The sequence below is a fragment of the Lithobates pipiens genome, unplaced genomic scaffold (genome assembly GCF_037356315.1).
Source record: "Lithobates pipiens isolate NorthernLeopardFrog02 unplaced genomic scaffold, aLitPip1_a1.2 Scaffold_13, whole genome shotgun sequence".
NCBI lineage: Eukaryota > Metazoa > Chordata > Amphibia > Anura > Ranidae > Lithobates > Lithobates pipiens.
Genome location: NW_027507718.1, coordinates 348462163 through 348475153, shown reverse-complemented (window position 1 = coordinate 348475153; position 12991 = coordinate 348462163). Strand labels below are relative to the sequence as shown.

Genomic DNA, 12991 nt, shown 5'->3' with positions numbered 1-12991 from the left:
AGCATCAAACCGCACTGGAAACGTATGCAGAAATGCATCTGGAACGAATTTCTATGGTGTGAACTGGTCTTGAGCCCAGGTTCACACTAATGTGAGTTTGAAATCATGCAAGTTCAACTGAACTCGCACGATTTCAAACTAGCAATGCAGTCTGACTTCGAAGGTGATTTGACACATCTGTGCGGGATCATGCACAGATGTCTATTCAAATCGCCCCCAAAGTCGCCAAAAGTTTACAGGAACTACTTTTGGGAATCGGTGCAGCGCCGCAAATTTGTTGTCGCACTGATTCAGGCGGTGCCGTTCTTGGCAATAGCCACCGATTTAGCATGTGATTTTTGACATGTCAAATCGGCCCGATGTGAACGTGGGCTTAGGCTGATTCTTTACGAAAGATGCGAATCCTGCAGCTTTTCTCATTACCGCACTGATTTATTTTTTTCACAGGTGGTTATAATGTGTCCCATTAATGATTGTATCAGAAATAACATTGTGAAACAGAAATTTCTTTCAATAAAGAAAAGGTAAGGATCTCAAACAACTCTGGAAATCTTTGTAAAATTTTTATTTATATTTTTTCTTAAAACTGGCTGAACTTCAGCCAAAAGGTGTTACCAGGACAGGAAGAGAGTGGAAATCTTTCCAATGGGTACACCGGAAGTTCTTCCTAAAACAGAAGGTATTCATATGTCTCATTCCATCACATCTCAAAATAAGACGATTGTTCCTCATTTCAGGGCAGTGGGGGAACCATACAAATTATTACTTTTTGTCCCTCTGGCCAGCTGCACATCCAGAACTGCTCTTGTATAGTCTATTATAGTGCAATATTTCAGGCAATCATCAGTGCAGTGTATGGCAACCATAACTTCTGTGGAGTAGGGCTCAGGGCCCAACAAGACGTCAGTCACATAGCCCTCCAACCAAATCAATGTGTTAGCACAGTAATGCCCCGTACACACGATCGGAAATTCCACCAGCAAAAGTCCGATGTGAGCTTTTGGTCAGAAATTCCAACCGTGTGTATGCTCCATCTGACTTTTGCTGACGGAATTTCCACCAGCAAAAGATTGAGAACAGGTTCTCTTATTTTTCCGACGGAAAAAGTTCAGTTTGGAAATTCCGATCGTCTGTAGCAATTCCCACACGCAAAATTCCTATGCATGCTCAGAAACAATTTGATGCATGCTCGGAAGCATTGAACTTTATTTTCTCGGCTCGTCGTAGTGTTGTACATCACCGCATTCTTGACGGTTAAAAGTTCAGAGAACTTTTGTGTGACCGTGTGTATGCAAGCTTGAGCGGAATTTCTGTCAGAAAAATCTTGGATTGTTTTTCTGATGGAAATTCCGCTCATGTGTAAGGGGCATAAGGCTTACCTAAAGCAAAAGGTATTCACATATCTCATTACATCACACAGCCCAGCTAAACACCTTCTGTTATAAGAAGGCCTTAAAGAGGAAGTAAACCGTGCCCAATTTTTTTTTTTTTTTTAAACTCTGCACAGTAAAGGCATAATATACTAACACCTTATGAAATACCTTTAGAACAAAGCCCTGCACTGCCCTGCTGTCGGCTTTGACAAATCCTTCCATCTTCACCCGGTCTTCTTTGCGGGTTTGCGTCCTCCGTCTGATTGGCCGTGCCATGATAACAGCACTCGTGCATGGGAGTCACGGACTGCAGCACAGCGCTCTGAAGGGACGGCACAGGTATACCATCCCTTCAGAGGGCATGCGCCGATGACATAACTGGCTGCATGAAGTACGAATATCTCCTAAACCGTGAAAGTTTAGGAGATATTCATAGTACCTACAGGTAAGCCTTATTATAGGCACACGCCTGCAGAGTGAGTTTACATCCTCTTTAAGCTGGCCAAACATCTTCTGTCCACACACAAGGTGGATGGAGGAATTCCCCCTCCCCGGGACATTATAGTCTGACAGCAGCTCAATTCAGCTGCAATATTCCAACATGTCCCTTTAACAGAAGTCGATCAAACAATCAGCCTGTTGAATAGGGATGGCCACACACACTGATCGAAATTTGGCCGGTCCATGCTGAACCAGCTGAATTTTGATCAGTGTATGGCCAGCTTTGCCGTGCTAATGTACAGATTTGAGTGTGGACTTTTTGGTTGCTCGGTAGGTACACAGCAATGAAAATCTTACAGGGGTTCTAACCCTTCCCCAATCTCTCCAAAACTAGATTAAAAAAATGTCTTTTATCATGTTGTAGGAAAAATGAATATGAATACGGACCAGAATACCTTAACCACTTCAATACAGGCCACTTATACACCTTCCTGCCCAGACGAATTTTGAGCTTTCAGCACTTTGAATGACAATTGCGCGGTCATGTTACACTGTACCCAAACGAAATTTTTATCATTTTGTTCCCACAAATAGAGCTTTCTTTTGGTGGTATTTGATCGTCTCTGGGATTTTTATTTTCTGCTAAACAAATAAAAAAAGACAGAAAATTTTGAAAAAAACATGCTTTTTTTGTTTCAGTTACAAAACTTTGTAAATAAGTAAGTTTTCTCCTTCACTGATGGGCACTTACTGGGCTGCAGTGACGGGCACTGATAAGGTGGCACTGATGGGCACAGATGAAGTGGCACGGATAGGTGGCACTGATATGCGACACAGATAGACACTGATAGGTGGCAAAAATAGGCACTGATAGGTGGCATGGATTGGCATGGATGGGCGGCATGGATAGGCGGCATGGATAGGTGGCATGTATGGGCACTGATAGGTGACACGGATTGGCACTGATAGGTGGCATGGATGGGCATTGATAGGCGTCACGGATGGGCACTGATAGTCAGCACGGATGGACACTGATAGGTGGAATGGTAGTATACAGTATTGTAGGAATGGATGCCAGTCAGTGCCAAACAATAATGCATGGCAATCAGTGATGCCCATTGTGGGCACTGATTGGCATCCATTGTGGGCACTGACTGGCATCCCTGGTGGTCTAGGAGGCATACCTGGTGCTGGGCATCCCTGGTGGTCTGGTGGCATCCCTGGTGGTCCAGTGTGGGCATCCCTGTCAGAAGAGCAGCTGATCGGCTCTCCTATACTTGCATCTGACAGATGCGAGTGAGGAAAAGTCGATCACCGGCTCTTCCTATTTACACTGTGATCAACCGTGATTGGACACGGCTGATCACATGGTAAAGAGTCTCCGTCAGAGACTCTTTACCGAGATCGTAGTTGCAGTGTGTCAGATTGACACATCGCAACAACGATTGCCGAGATGCCCGCCCCTGGGGGCGCGCAACGACTTAATATCCTGATCTCGTCATATGACGTCCGGTCAGGATATTAAAACCACTTTGCCACCGTCATTTTGCTATATGGTGGGCGGCAAGTGGTTGAAAGATAAGTTCACTTTTTTAAAAAAAATTATGAATGCCCATTTTTTTTGCAGGGAAACAAATGTGTATTTATTATTATTATTATTATTATTCAGGATTTATATAGCGCCAGCAATTTACGCAGTGCTTTACAATATAAAAAGGAGACAATACCGTTACAATACAATAAAATACAAGAGGATTAAGAGGGCCCTGCGTGGAAGAGCTTACAATCTAATAGATGTATTATTTTTTGTAGCAGGAGCCTGTAAAGCATTACACCAGCGTTCACCAGATCTCTGATGCCATGCAGGTCTCCTGCCCACTACCAGTGTTATCCGCTTACCCGTACATCCCGTACAGGTAAGACTCAATGATCTACCACAGCGCTCCACAGGGTTTGTAGTTAATTCAGATACATAGAGCTCTGTGTAGGAATGACATTGTTTTCAAACAGACAGCTAGTATGGGGAACTTCTCCCTTTACTGCTGTCATGAGGAGGGGGTGAGGGGGGGGGGATTAGTGGGCAGCAGCACTGGGAACAACATGTTCCATCCTAACATCAGGTGTACCATGTTCCCAAAGGTGAACTAGGCTGGGTTCACACTATCGCCGCATATGGCTCACAGCAGGTGTCCGGTGTGTCCTCGTTCACCGTTTCAGGTCCAAATTCGGACCTGAAATGGACCAAAAGACGCACAGGGCTCCTGTACAAATTTACATCGGAGCCACAGCGGAGATATGTGAACCGGCTCCATAGAGAGCTGGTCAAAATCTCCTGCTATTGTGAATTGTATGCAGGGAAGCCACATTGATTTATTTGGGATTTGAGATTTTGACCCTCAGTATTTCAGCGGCAGTATTTTTAGGGTTTATTATATTTTGCGCTGGTTGATTCCTTTTTTTTTACTTTTTTAGTCTTCTGGCAGATCACTTCTGCATACCCCAGAAAATGCTGGTCTCCTACTTGTTCTGTCGCCAAATTTTTCTGGGCTCCATGTACCCATTGGTGAGCCCAGAATCTGCATGGCCGATGCCACTGGGTAGAAGGGAAGAAGATCAGCAAACGTGACCTTATCTCCTTTTTCTGTTTCAAGCTTCATCCCTATCAGCGAAGCCAGGACCAGCATGGCAGGTGCCATCAGTTTTTTTTTAACCACTTGCCGCCCACCCTATAACAAAAGCATGGCGGCATAGTGGTTTCAAAATCCTGACCGGACGTCATATGACGTGATCTGGATTTTGAGCCGGGGGGCGCGCATCGCGGCGATCGTTGTTGCGGGGTGTCAGTCCCATCAGTGCCCATCAGTGAAGGAGAAAACGTACTTATTTACAAAGTTTTGAAACTGAAACAAAAAAAACCCTTTTTATTTTCAAAATTTTCGGTATTTTTTTATTTGTTTAGCAAAAAATAGAAACCGTAGAGGTGATCAAATACCACCAAAAGAAAGCTATATTTGTGGGAAAAAAATGATAAAGATTTCATTTGGGTACAGTGTAGCATGACTGCGCAATTGTTATTTAAAGTACGACAGCGCTGAAAGCTGAAAATTGGTCTGGGCAGGAAGGTGTTTAAGTGCCCTGTATTGAAGTGGTTAAATTAAAATAACAAACATGTTATACTTACCTTCTCTGTGCGATGATTTTGTACAGAACGGCCCCTAACCTTCTTTTTGATGGGTCTCCCACTGGCAAACTCCTCGACATGTAAAACATAATTTCCAGGGCTTCGTGTCCCTGGCTGGGGAAGAAACGAATGGAGTGAACTTTGATATTTAACTCCCTCAGATCCGTGCATGAAGGGGACGGATGTTTTCATTAATGGCCAGTGCTGATCTAACATGAAGGGGACGGATGTTTCATTGATGGCCAGTGCTGATCTAACATGAAGGGGGGGGGGGGGGGGTGTTCTCATTGATGGCCAGTGCTGATCTAACATGAAGGGGACAGATGTTTTCATTGATGGCCAGTGCTGATCTAACATGAATGGGGCAGATGTTTTCATTGAAGGCCAGTGCTGATCTAACATGAAGGGGGGGATGTTTTCATTGAAGGCCAGTGCTGATCTAACATGAAGGGGGCGGATGTTTTCATTGATGGCTAGTGTTGATCTAACATGAAGGGGACGGATGTATTCATTGAAGGCCAGTGCTGATCTAACATGAAGGGGACGGATGTATTAATTGAAGGCCAGTGCTGATCTAACATGAATGGGGCAGATGTTTTCATTGAAGGCCAGTGCTGATCTCACATGAAGGGGGCCGGATGTTTTAATTGATGGCCAGTGCTGATCTAATATGAGGGAGGCGGATGTTTTCATTGAAGGCCAGTGCTGATCTAACATGAAGGGGATGGATGTTTTCATTGATGGCCAGTGCTGATCTAACATGAAGGGGACGAATGTTTTCATTGAAGGCTAGTGCTGATCTAATATGAACGGGACGGATGTTTTCATTGATGGCCAGTGCTGATCTAACATGAAGGGGGCGGATGTTTTCAAGGATGGGCGGTGCTGATCTCACATGAAGGGGACGGATGTATTCATTGAAGGCCAGTGTTGATCTAACATGAAGGGGGCAGAGGTTTTCATTAATGGGCAGTGCAGATCTAATATGAAGGGGGGCGGTTGTTTTAATTGATGGCCAGTGCTTATCTAATATGAGGGGATTGGTTGTTTTCATTGAAGGCCAGTGCTGATCTAACAGAAAGGGGGCGGATGGTTTCTGTCATGGTCGGTCCCGAGTCCCTGCAGCCCGTGGAAGACTTACCCACAATGTCGGTCCGTTGAGCGCTGATGGGTCTTCCCGGGCGCGCGTTGGCGCGAGCGGACGCACGCGGGTGCGAGCTGGTACGTTCGGGCGCACGCGGGTGCGCAGAGTTGTAGACGTACGCACGCGAGTGCGAGCTGGTACGATCGGGCGCACGCGGGTGCGCAGAGTTGCAGACGTGCGCACGCGGGTGCGCGGGGCCACGCTCGGTTGCACGGTTTGACGTGGGCACGAACTGACGTGCCGTGCGACCGTCTTTGGCGCCCAGAAGGCTTCTTAAGTGATTCACTCTAGGGGCTCGTTGCTGTCCTGTCTACAGCGTTCCTGAGAGTTGCTCTGTTTGCCTGATTGTTCCTGTCTCTGTTTACCTCGGCTTGTTCCTGATTATCCTGCCTGCTGCCTGCCCTGACCTTCGGACCTCCTGACTACTCTTCTGCCTTATCCTTCGGTACCTCTGCTGCCAGCCCGTTGACGACCCGGCTTGTGACCACTTCGCTTCTGCCTGCTGTTCCACTTCGTGTTGGTGCCCACCTGCTTGCTTCCAGCTGCTGACGTCTTACCGTTCCTGAGTCACCTGACTTCGTCCTTCGCTGTCTACGCCAGTTCCTGACCAAGGCCCACCTTCACGGACTTGGCACTTGTGCCCTCCAGAACCCCTGTTCTCACCTTCAGGGGGTCTCGAGCCAGAGGCTTACGAGAGGCCGCTCCCTGCACTCCGGGCTCCTACCACCAGGTACGTGACAGTACAGGACAGCCATGCCCGAGCCCACGCAGGGAGCGTCTCCAATGGACGAACTTTGCCACCATCTCGCAGGTCTCACTCAAGCGGTGAAAAGCTTACAGGAAGGCTACAGTCAACTGGAGGAACGGGTTCAGGCCCTATCCGCTTCCTCTCCTGCTTCCTCCGGATCTCCTGCTACTCCTGCTGTAGTAATGCTGCCACCCGAACCCAGGGTGCCTACACCCGAGAGATTTTCCGGAGATCGAGGGAAATTCCGGTCTTTCAGGAACTCTTGCGAACTGTTCTTTGCCCTACAGCCAAGGACTTTCTCCCTCGAGGCCACTAAGGTGGGCTATGTGATCTCTTTGCTGACCGGTGAACCTCAGTCTTGGGCCCACCGTCTTCTTGAAAGAAAAGATCGCTCCCTCGAGACCCTGGACACCTTCTTCCAGGCCATGTCGCGGTTGTACGAGGACCCACAGTTAACCGCCACCGCTGAAGCAGCTCTGCACTCGCTGCAGCAAGGCCGTCGGCCTGTAGAGGACTACGTGTCGGAGTTCCGACGCTGGAGCTCTGACACGGACTGGAATAATGCAGCATTACGTTACCAGTTCCGGATGGGCCTATCGGAACCATTAAAGGATGAGCTCGCCCGAGTAGGCATCCCAGAGACTCTAGAAGCCCTAATAGATCTGGCAATCCAAATTGACAGACGGCTGAGGGAACGCCGTCTGGAGCGGTCTACAACCACATCTCGTCCGGTCTGGATGCTTCCACGAGTCCCCAGCTCTCCTCATCTCATCCCTCCTGCTACCACCACGACCAGTCAAGACCTCCCTGAGCCCATGCAGCTGGGTTTACTCCGGCCTTCTTTAACGCCTGAAGAACGCCAGCGCCGTCGGGAAGGAAACCTCTGTCTCTACTGTGGTGGGTCTGGACATTTTGTGCGCAATTGCCCTGCTAAGCTCCGTAAGTCCCTCCGTGTTTCTCCTGCCCTCACATTAGACTGTCCTAGTGCTGCTTCCCATTTGACTGTGTCCATTTCTTTGCAGCTACCAGGAGGGAACGTCCAGACCAACGCCATTATTGACTCCGGTGCTTGCAGTGGCTTTATGGATTCAACCTTTGCCTCTAAACATAATATACCACTTCGGCCCAGGGCAAGGGGTCTTTCTATACACCTGGCCGATGGTTCCACTCTCAAGTCCGGACCTGTTACCCAACAGACTCAACCCCTGTTAACTACAACTGCTGGAGTCCATCAAGAATTACTCTGCCTGGACATTATCACCTCTCCTCTCTTCCCTATCATTCTCGGCATGCCCTGGCTGAGGGCACATAACCCCTGTATTGACTGGACCACTGGGGAGCTGAGATTTCCTTCTCCTTACTGCCTCCAACACTGCCTTCCGGGAACCGACCAGGCCTCTTCTTCTTCCTTGTTCTGTCTGGAAGCTGACGAAGAAACCCGCCAAGTTGTACCCGCTGCCTACCACGATTTCCTAGACGTATTTAGCAAGAAGGGTGCAGAGACCTTACCCCCTCACAGGCCATACGACTGCCCCATTGAGTTACTTCCTGGGGCAGAAATTCCTTTTGGGAGGATCTTCCCGCTGTCTGAAACTGAGTTGGTGACTCTGAAGTCTTATTTGGACGATAACCTCAGGAAGGGATTTATCCGCCCCTCCACTTCTCCGGCAGGGGCAGGGATCTTTTTCGTGGAAAAAAAGGATCAGACCCTGCGCCCTTGCATTGATTACCGGGCCCTTAATAAAATAACGATCAAAAATCGTTACCCCCTACCACTCGTACCGGAGCTTTTTCAGAGACTGGGATCAGCAGCAGTATTTTCAAAACTGGATCTCCGGGGGGCTTACAATCTGGTCCGCATCCGTGATGGTGATGAGTGGAAGACGGCTTTTCGTACTCGCTTCGGGCACTTCGAGTACCTTGTCATGCCTTTTGGATTATGCAACGCTCCCGCCACGTTCCAACATTTTATTAACGACATTTTCAAGGATTACCTAGACCTGTTCGTCATCACTTACTTGGACGATATCCTGATCTTCTCCTCCTCTCTGGCAGAGCACCGGGAGCATGTCAGGAAGGTGCTATCCCGACTTCGTCTGCATGGGTTATACGCCAAGCCGGAGAAATGTACCTTTGAGCAATCTAGCATTCAATTCCTGGGGTTGATAATCTCTGTAGATGGCATCAAGATGGACCCTCAGAAGGTTTCCGCTATCCAGGATTGGCCCGCTCCCACTGACAGAAAAGGCGTCCAGCGTTTCATAGGATTCGCAAATTTCTATAGGAAATTTATCAAGGGGTTCTCTACTATCATTGCCCCCATCACCAGACTGACCAGGCAGAGTCTAAAATTCCAATGGTCTCCAGAAGCTCAGAAAGCCTTCTCCACCCTGAAGGACTTATTCGTGTCAGCTACCATCCTCAAACACCCTGATCCAACCCGGCCCTATATTTTAGAGGTTGATGCCTCTGAGATCGCGGTTGGGGCAATTCTCTCCCAGAGACATGGTCCTAGGGCCCGCTTACACCCGGTGGCATTTTTCTCCCGCAAATTAACGGAGGCAGAAGCTAACTATGATGTCGGAGATCGGGAGCTATTGGCCATTAAAGCGGCTCTCGAGGAATGGCGTTACCTACTGGAGGGAGCTACGCATCCAATCCTCATCTATACGGATCACAGGAACCTGGAATACTTGAAATCCGCTAAGAGGTTGAAACCACGCCAAGCCAGATGGGCTCTTTTCTTTTCCAGGTTCCTGTTCCACATAACGTATCGTCCGGGTTCCAAGAACACCAAACCGGACGCCCTGTCCCGAATGTACAATGAACCTGAGACTACTCCACACCCGGATACCATCTTGGCCTCAGGGAACTTTCTTTTTCTTCAGGCCGATTTATTGTCCCTGATCAAACAAGCCTCCGTGGGTGCCACTCCTCCGCCAAATGTCACGCTTCTGACCCAAGACGAACTTCTCTGGCATGAAGATAAAATTTTTGTCCCCCAGGAAGCTCGGGTATCAGTCCTCAGTGCATGTCATGACCACCCGTTGGCCGGTCATTTCGGCGCCTTCAAGACTACCGAGTTGGTCAAGCGCTCCTTTTGGTGGCCCCAGCTGAGAACCGATTGCAAGAGGTATGTGGAAGCTTGTGTCATTTGCACCCGTAATAAGAACAGCAAGTCCAGGGCCTGGGGTCTGATGAAGCCATTACCTGTTCCAGAGAGGCCCTGGCGAATGATTTCGATGGATTTCATCGTAGAACTTCCTCCATCAGAAGGTCACTCCACTATCTTCGTGGTGGTGGATAGGCTAACGAAGATGGCCCACTTCCTGCCAATGAAGGGCACCCCGTCTGCTGCAGAGACCGCTGAGGTTTTTATTAAGGAAATCGTAAGGCTGCACGGTGTTCCCGCGAATATTATCTCGGATCGGGGTGTGCAGTTCACATCCAAGTTTTGGAGAGCTCTCTGCAGGGCTTTAAAGATTGACCTCTGTCTTTCATCAGCCTACCACCCGCAGACCAACGGGCAAACAGAGCGGACAAACCAGACGCTAGAGCAATACTTACGCTGCTTTTCGTCCTTCTCCCAGGACGACTGGACTTCCTTGCTCCCGTTAGCGGAGTTCGCTTACAACAATTCCATCCATTCTGCCATAAGTCAGTCTCCATTCTTTGCTAATTACGGCTTCCACCCTTCATTCTTGTCCCAAGACCTGCCTGAAAGCCCGGTACCTGCTGTCCAGGAGAGTATCAACTTCTTTAGTGCCAATAATAAGCTTCTGCAGGAGACCTTGGCGAAAACTCAAAAACGTAATAAGGAAATCTTTGACAGGAAAAGAAGGGGGGAGCTTGAACTTAAAATTGGAGACCAGGTGTGGCTCTCCACACTAAACCTGAAGATGGCCTGCCCTACCAAGAAGTTGGGACCAAGGTTTGTGGGTCCCTTCCCTATTATTAGAAGAATTAACGAGGTAACTTTTGAGCTGAAATTGCCTGAGTCCTTCCGGATTCACCCCGTGTTCCATGTGGCGTTACTCAAGCCAGCCGTTCCAGACCCCTTTGTCAGCCGGAGGATTGTCCCACCGGAACCTGTGGTCGTCGACGGTGAAATCGAATACGAGGTGGAGTCTATCCTGGACTGCAGGCGTAGACGGAATCAAGTCCAGTTCCTGGTAAAATGGAAGGGGTATGGACCCGAGGAGAATTCTTGGGAACCTGAATCCAACCTTCATGCCGAAAGATTGATTCTCGCCTTCAGAAGGGCCCATCCTGATAGAATAGCCCAATTGGGCATCCGGAGGCTGCCCCTCGGGGGGGGGCAATGTCATGGTCGGTCCCGAGTCCCTGCAGCCCGTGGAAGACTTACCCACAATGTCGGTCCGTTGAGCGCTGATGGGTCTTCCCGGGCGCGCGTTGGCGCGAGCGGACGCACGCGGGTGCGAGCTGGTACGTTCGGGCGCACGCGGGTGCGCAGAGTTGTAGACGTACGCACGCGAGTGCGAGCTGGTACGATCGGGCGCACGCGGGTGCGCAGAGTTGCAGACGTGCGCACGCGGGTGCGCGGGGCCACGCTCGGTTGCACGGTTTGACGTGGGCACGAACTGACGTGCCGTGCGACCGTCTTTGGCGCCCAGAAGGCTTCTTAAGTGATTCACTCTAGGGGCTCGTTGCTGTCCTGTCTACAGCGTTCCTGAGAGTTGCTCTGTTTGCCTGATTGTTCCTGTCTCTGTTTACCTCGGCTTGTTCCTGATTATCCTGCCTGCTGCCTGCCCTGACCTTCGGACCTCCTGACTACTCTTCTGCCTTATCCTTCGGTACCTCTGCTGCCAGCCCGTTGACGACCCGGCTTGTGACCACTTCGCTTCTGCCTGCTGTTCCACTTCGTGTTGGTGCCCACCTGCTTGCTTCCAGCTGCTGACGTCTTACCGTTCCTGAGTCACCTGACTTCGTCCTTCGCTGTCTACGCCAGTTCCTGACCAAGGCCCACCTTCACGGACTTGGCACTTGTGCCCTCTGCCCTCCAGAACCCCTGTTCTCACCTTCAGGGGGTCTCGAGCCAGAGGCTTACGAGAGGCCGCTCCCTGCACTCCGGGCTCCTACCACCAGGTACGTGACAGTTTCATTGAAGGCCAGTGCTGATATAACATGAAGGGGACGGATGTTTTCATTGATGGCCAGTGGTGATCTAACATGAAGGGGGCGGATGTTTTAATTGATGGCCAGTGTTGATCTAATATGAGGGGGGCGGATGTTTTCATTGATGGCCAGTGCTGATCTAACATGAAGGGGGCGGATGTTTTCAAGGATGGCCAGTGCTGATCTCAAATGAAGGGGACGGATGTATTCATTGAAGGCCAGTTTTGATCTAACATGAAGGGGGCGGAAGTTTTCATTGATGGGCAGTGCAGATCTAACATGAAGGGGGGCGGATGTTTTAATTGATGACCAGTGCTGATCTAATATGAGGGGGGTGGATGTTTTCATTGAAGGCCAGTGCTGATCTAACATGGAGAGGGCAGATGTTTTCATTGATGGCCAGTGCTGATCTAACATGAAGGGAACGGATGTATTCATTAAAGGCCAGTGCTGGTCTAACATGAAGTAGGCGGATGTTTTCATTGAAGGCCAGTGCTGATCTAACATGAAGGGGACGGATGTATCCATTGAAGGCCAGTGCTGATCTAACATGAAGGGGGGGATGTTTTCATTGAAGGCCAGTGCTGATCTCAAATGAAGGGGGGCGGATGTTTTAATTCATGGCCAGTGCTGATCTAATATGAGGGGGGCAGATGTTTTCATTGAAGGCCAGTGCTGATCTAACATGAAGGGGACGGATGTTTTCATTGATGGCCAATGCTGATCTAACATGATGGGGATGGATGTTTTCATTGATGGCCAGTGCTGATCTCACATGAAGGGGACGGATGTATTCATTGAAGGCCAGTGTTGATGTAATATGAAGGTGTCGGATGTTTTCTAGACATGTGCAATTCGTTTCGTACGAATCTCAAATTCGTACGAATATCCCAAAATTCGTACGTTCGGGAAGATCCGAAATAAGAATTGCCGTGTGTCCGAATTCTGTACGGAATACGTACGTTTGT

The 12991-nt window shown here is 49.2% G+C and overlaps 1 long non-coding RNA gene across 2 annotated transcripts in view; it reads left to right on the top strand.

The window, feature by feature from the left end:
• Nucleotides 1-446: 446 nt before the first annotated feature.
• Nucleotides 447-12991, top strand: part of LOC143975100 (uncharacterized) — a 61809-nt gene continuing 49264 nt past the window's right edge. Inside the window, exon 1 of one of the 2 annotated variants that reach the window (XR_013272327.1) lies at nt 447-524. This is a non-coding gene — a long non-coding RNA (uncharacterized LOC143975100). The other variant, XR_013272325.1, reaches the window with a different exon arrangement.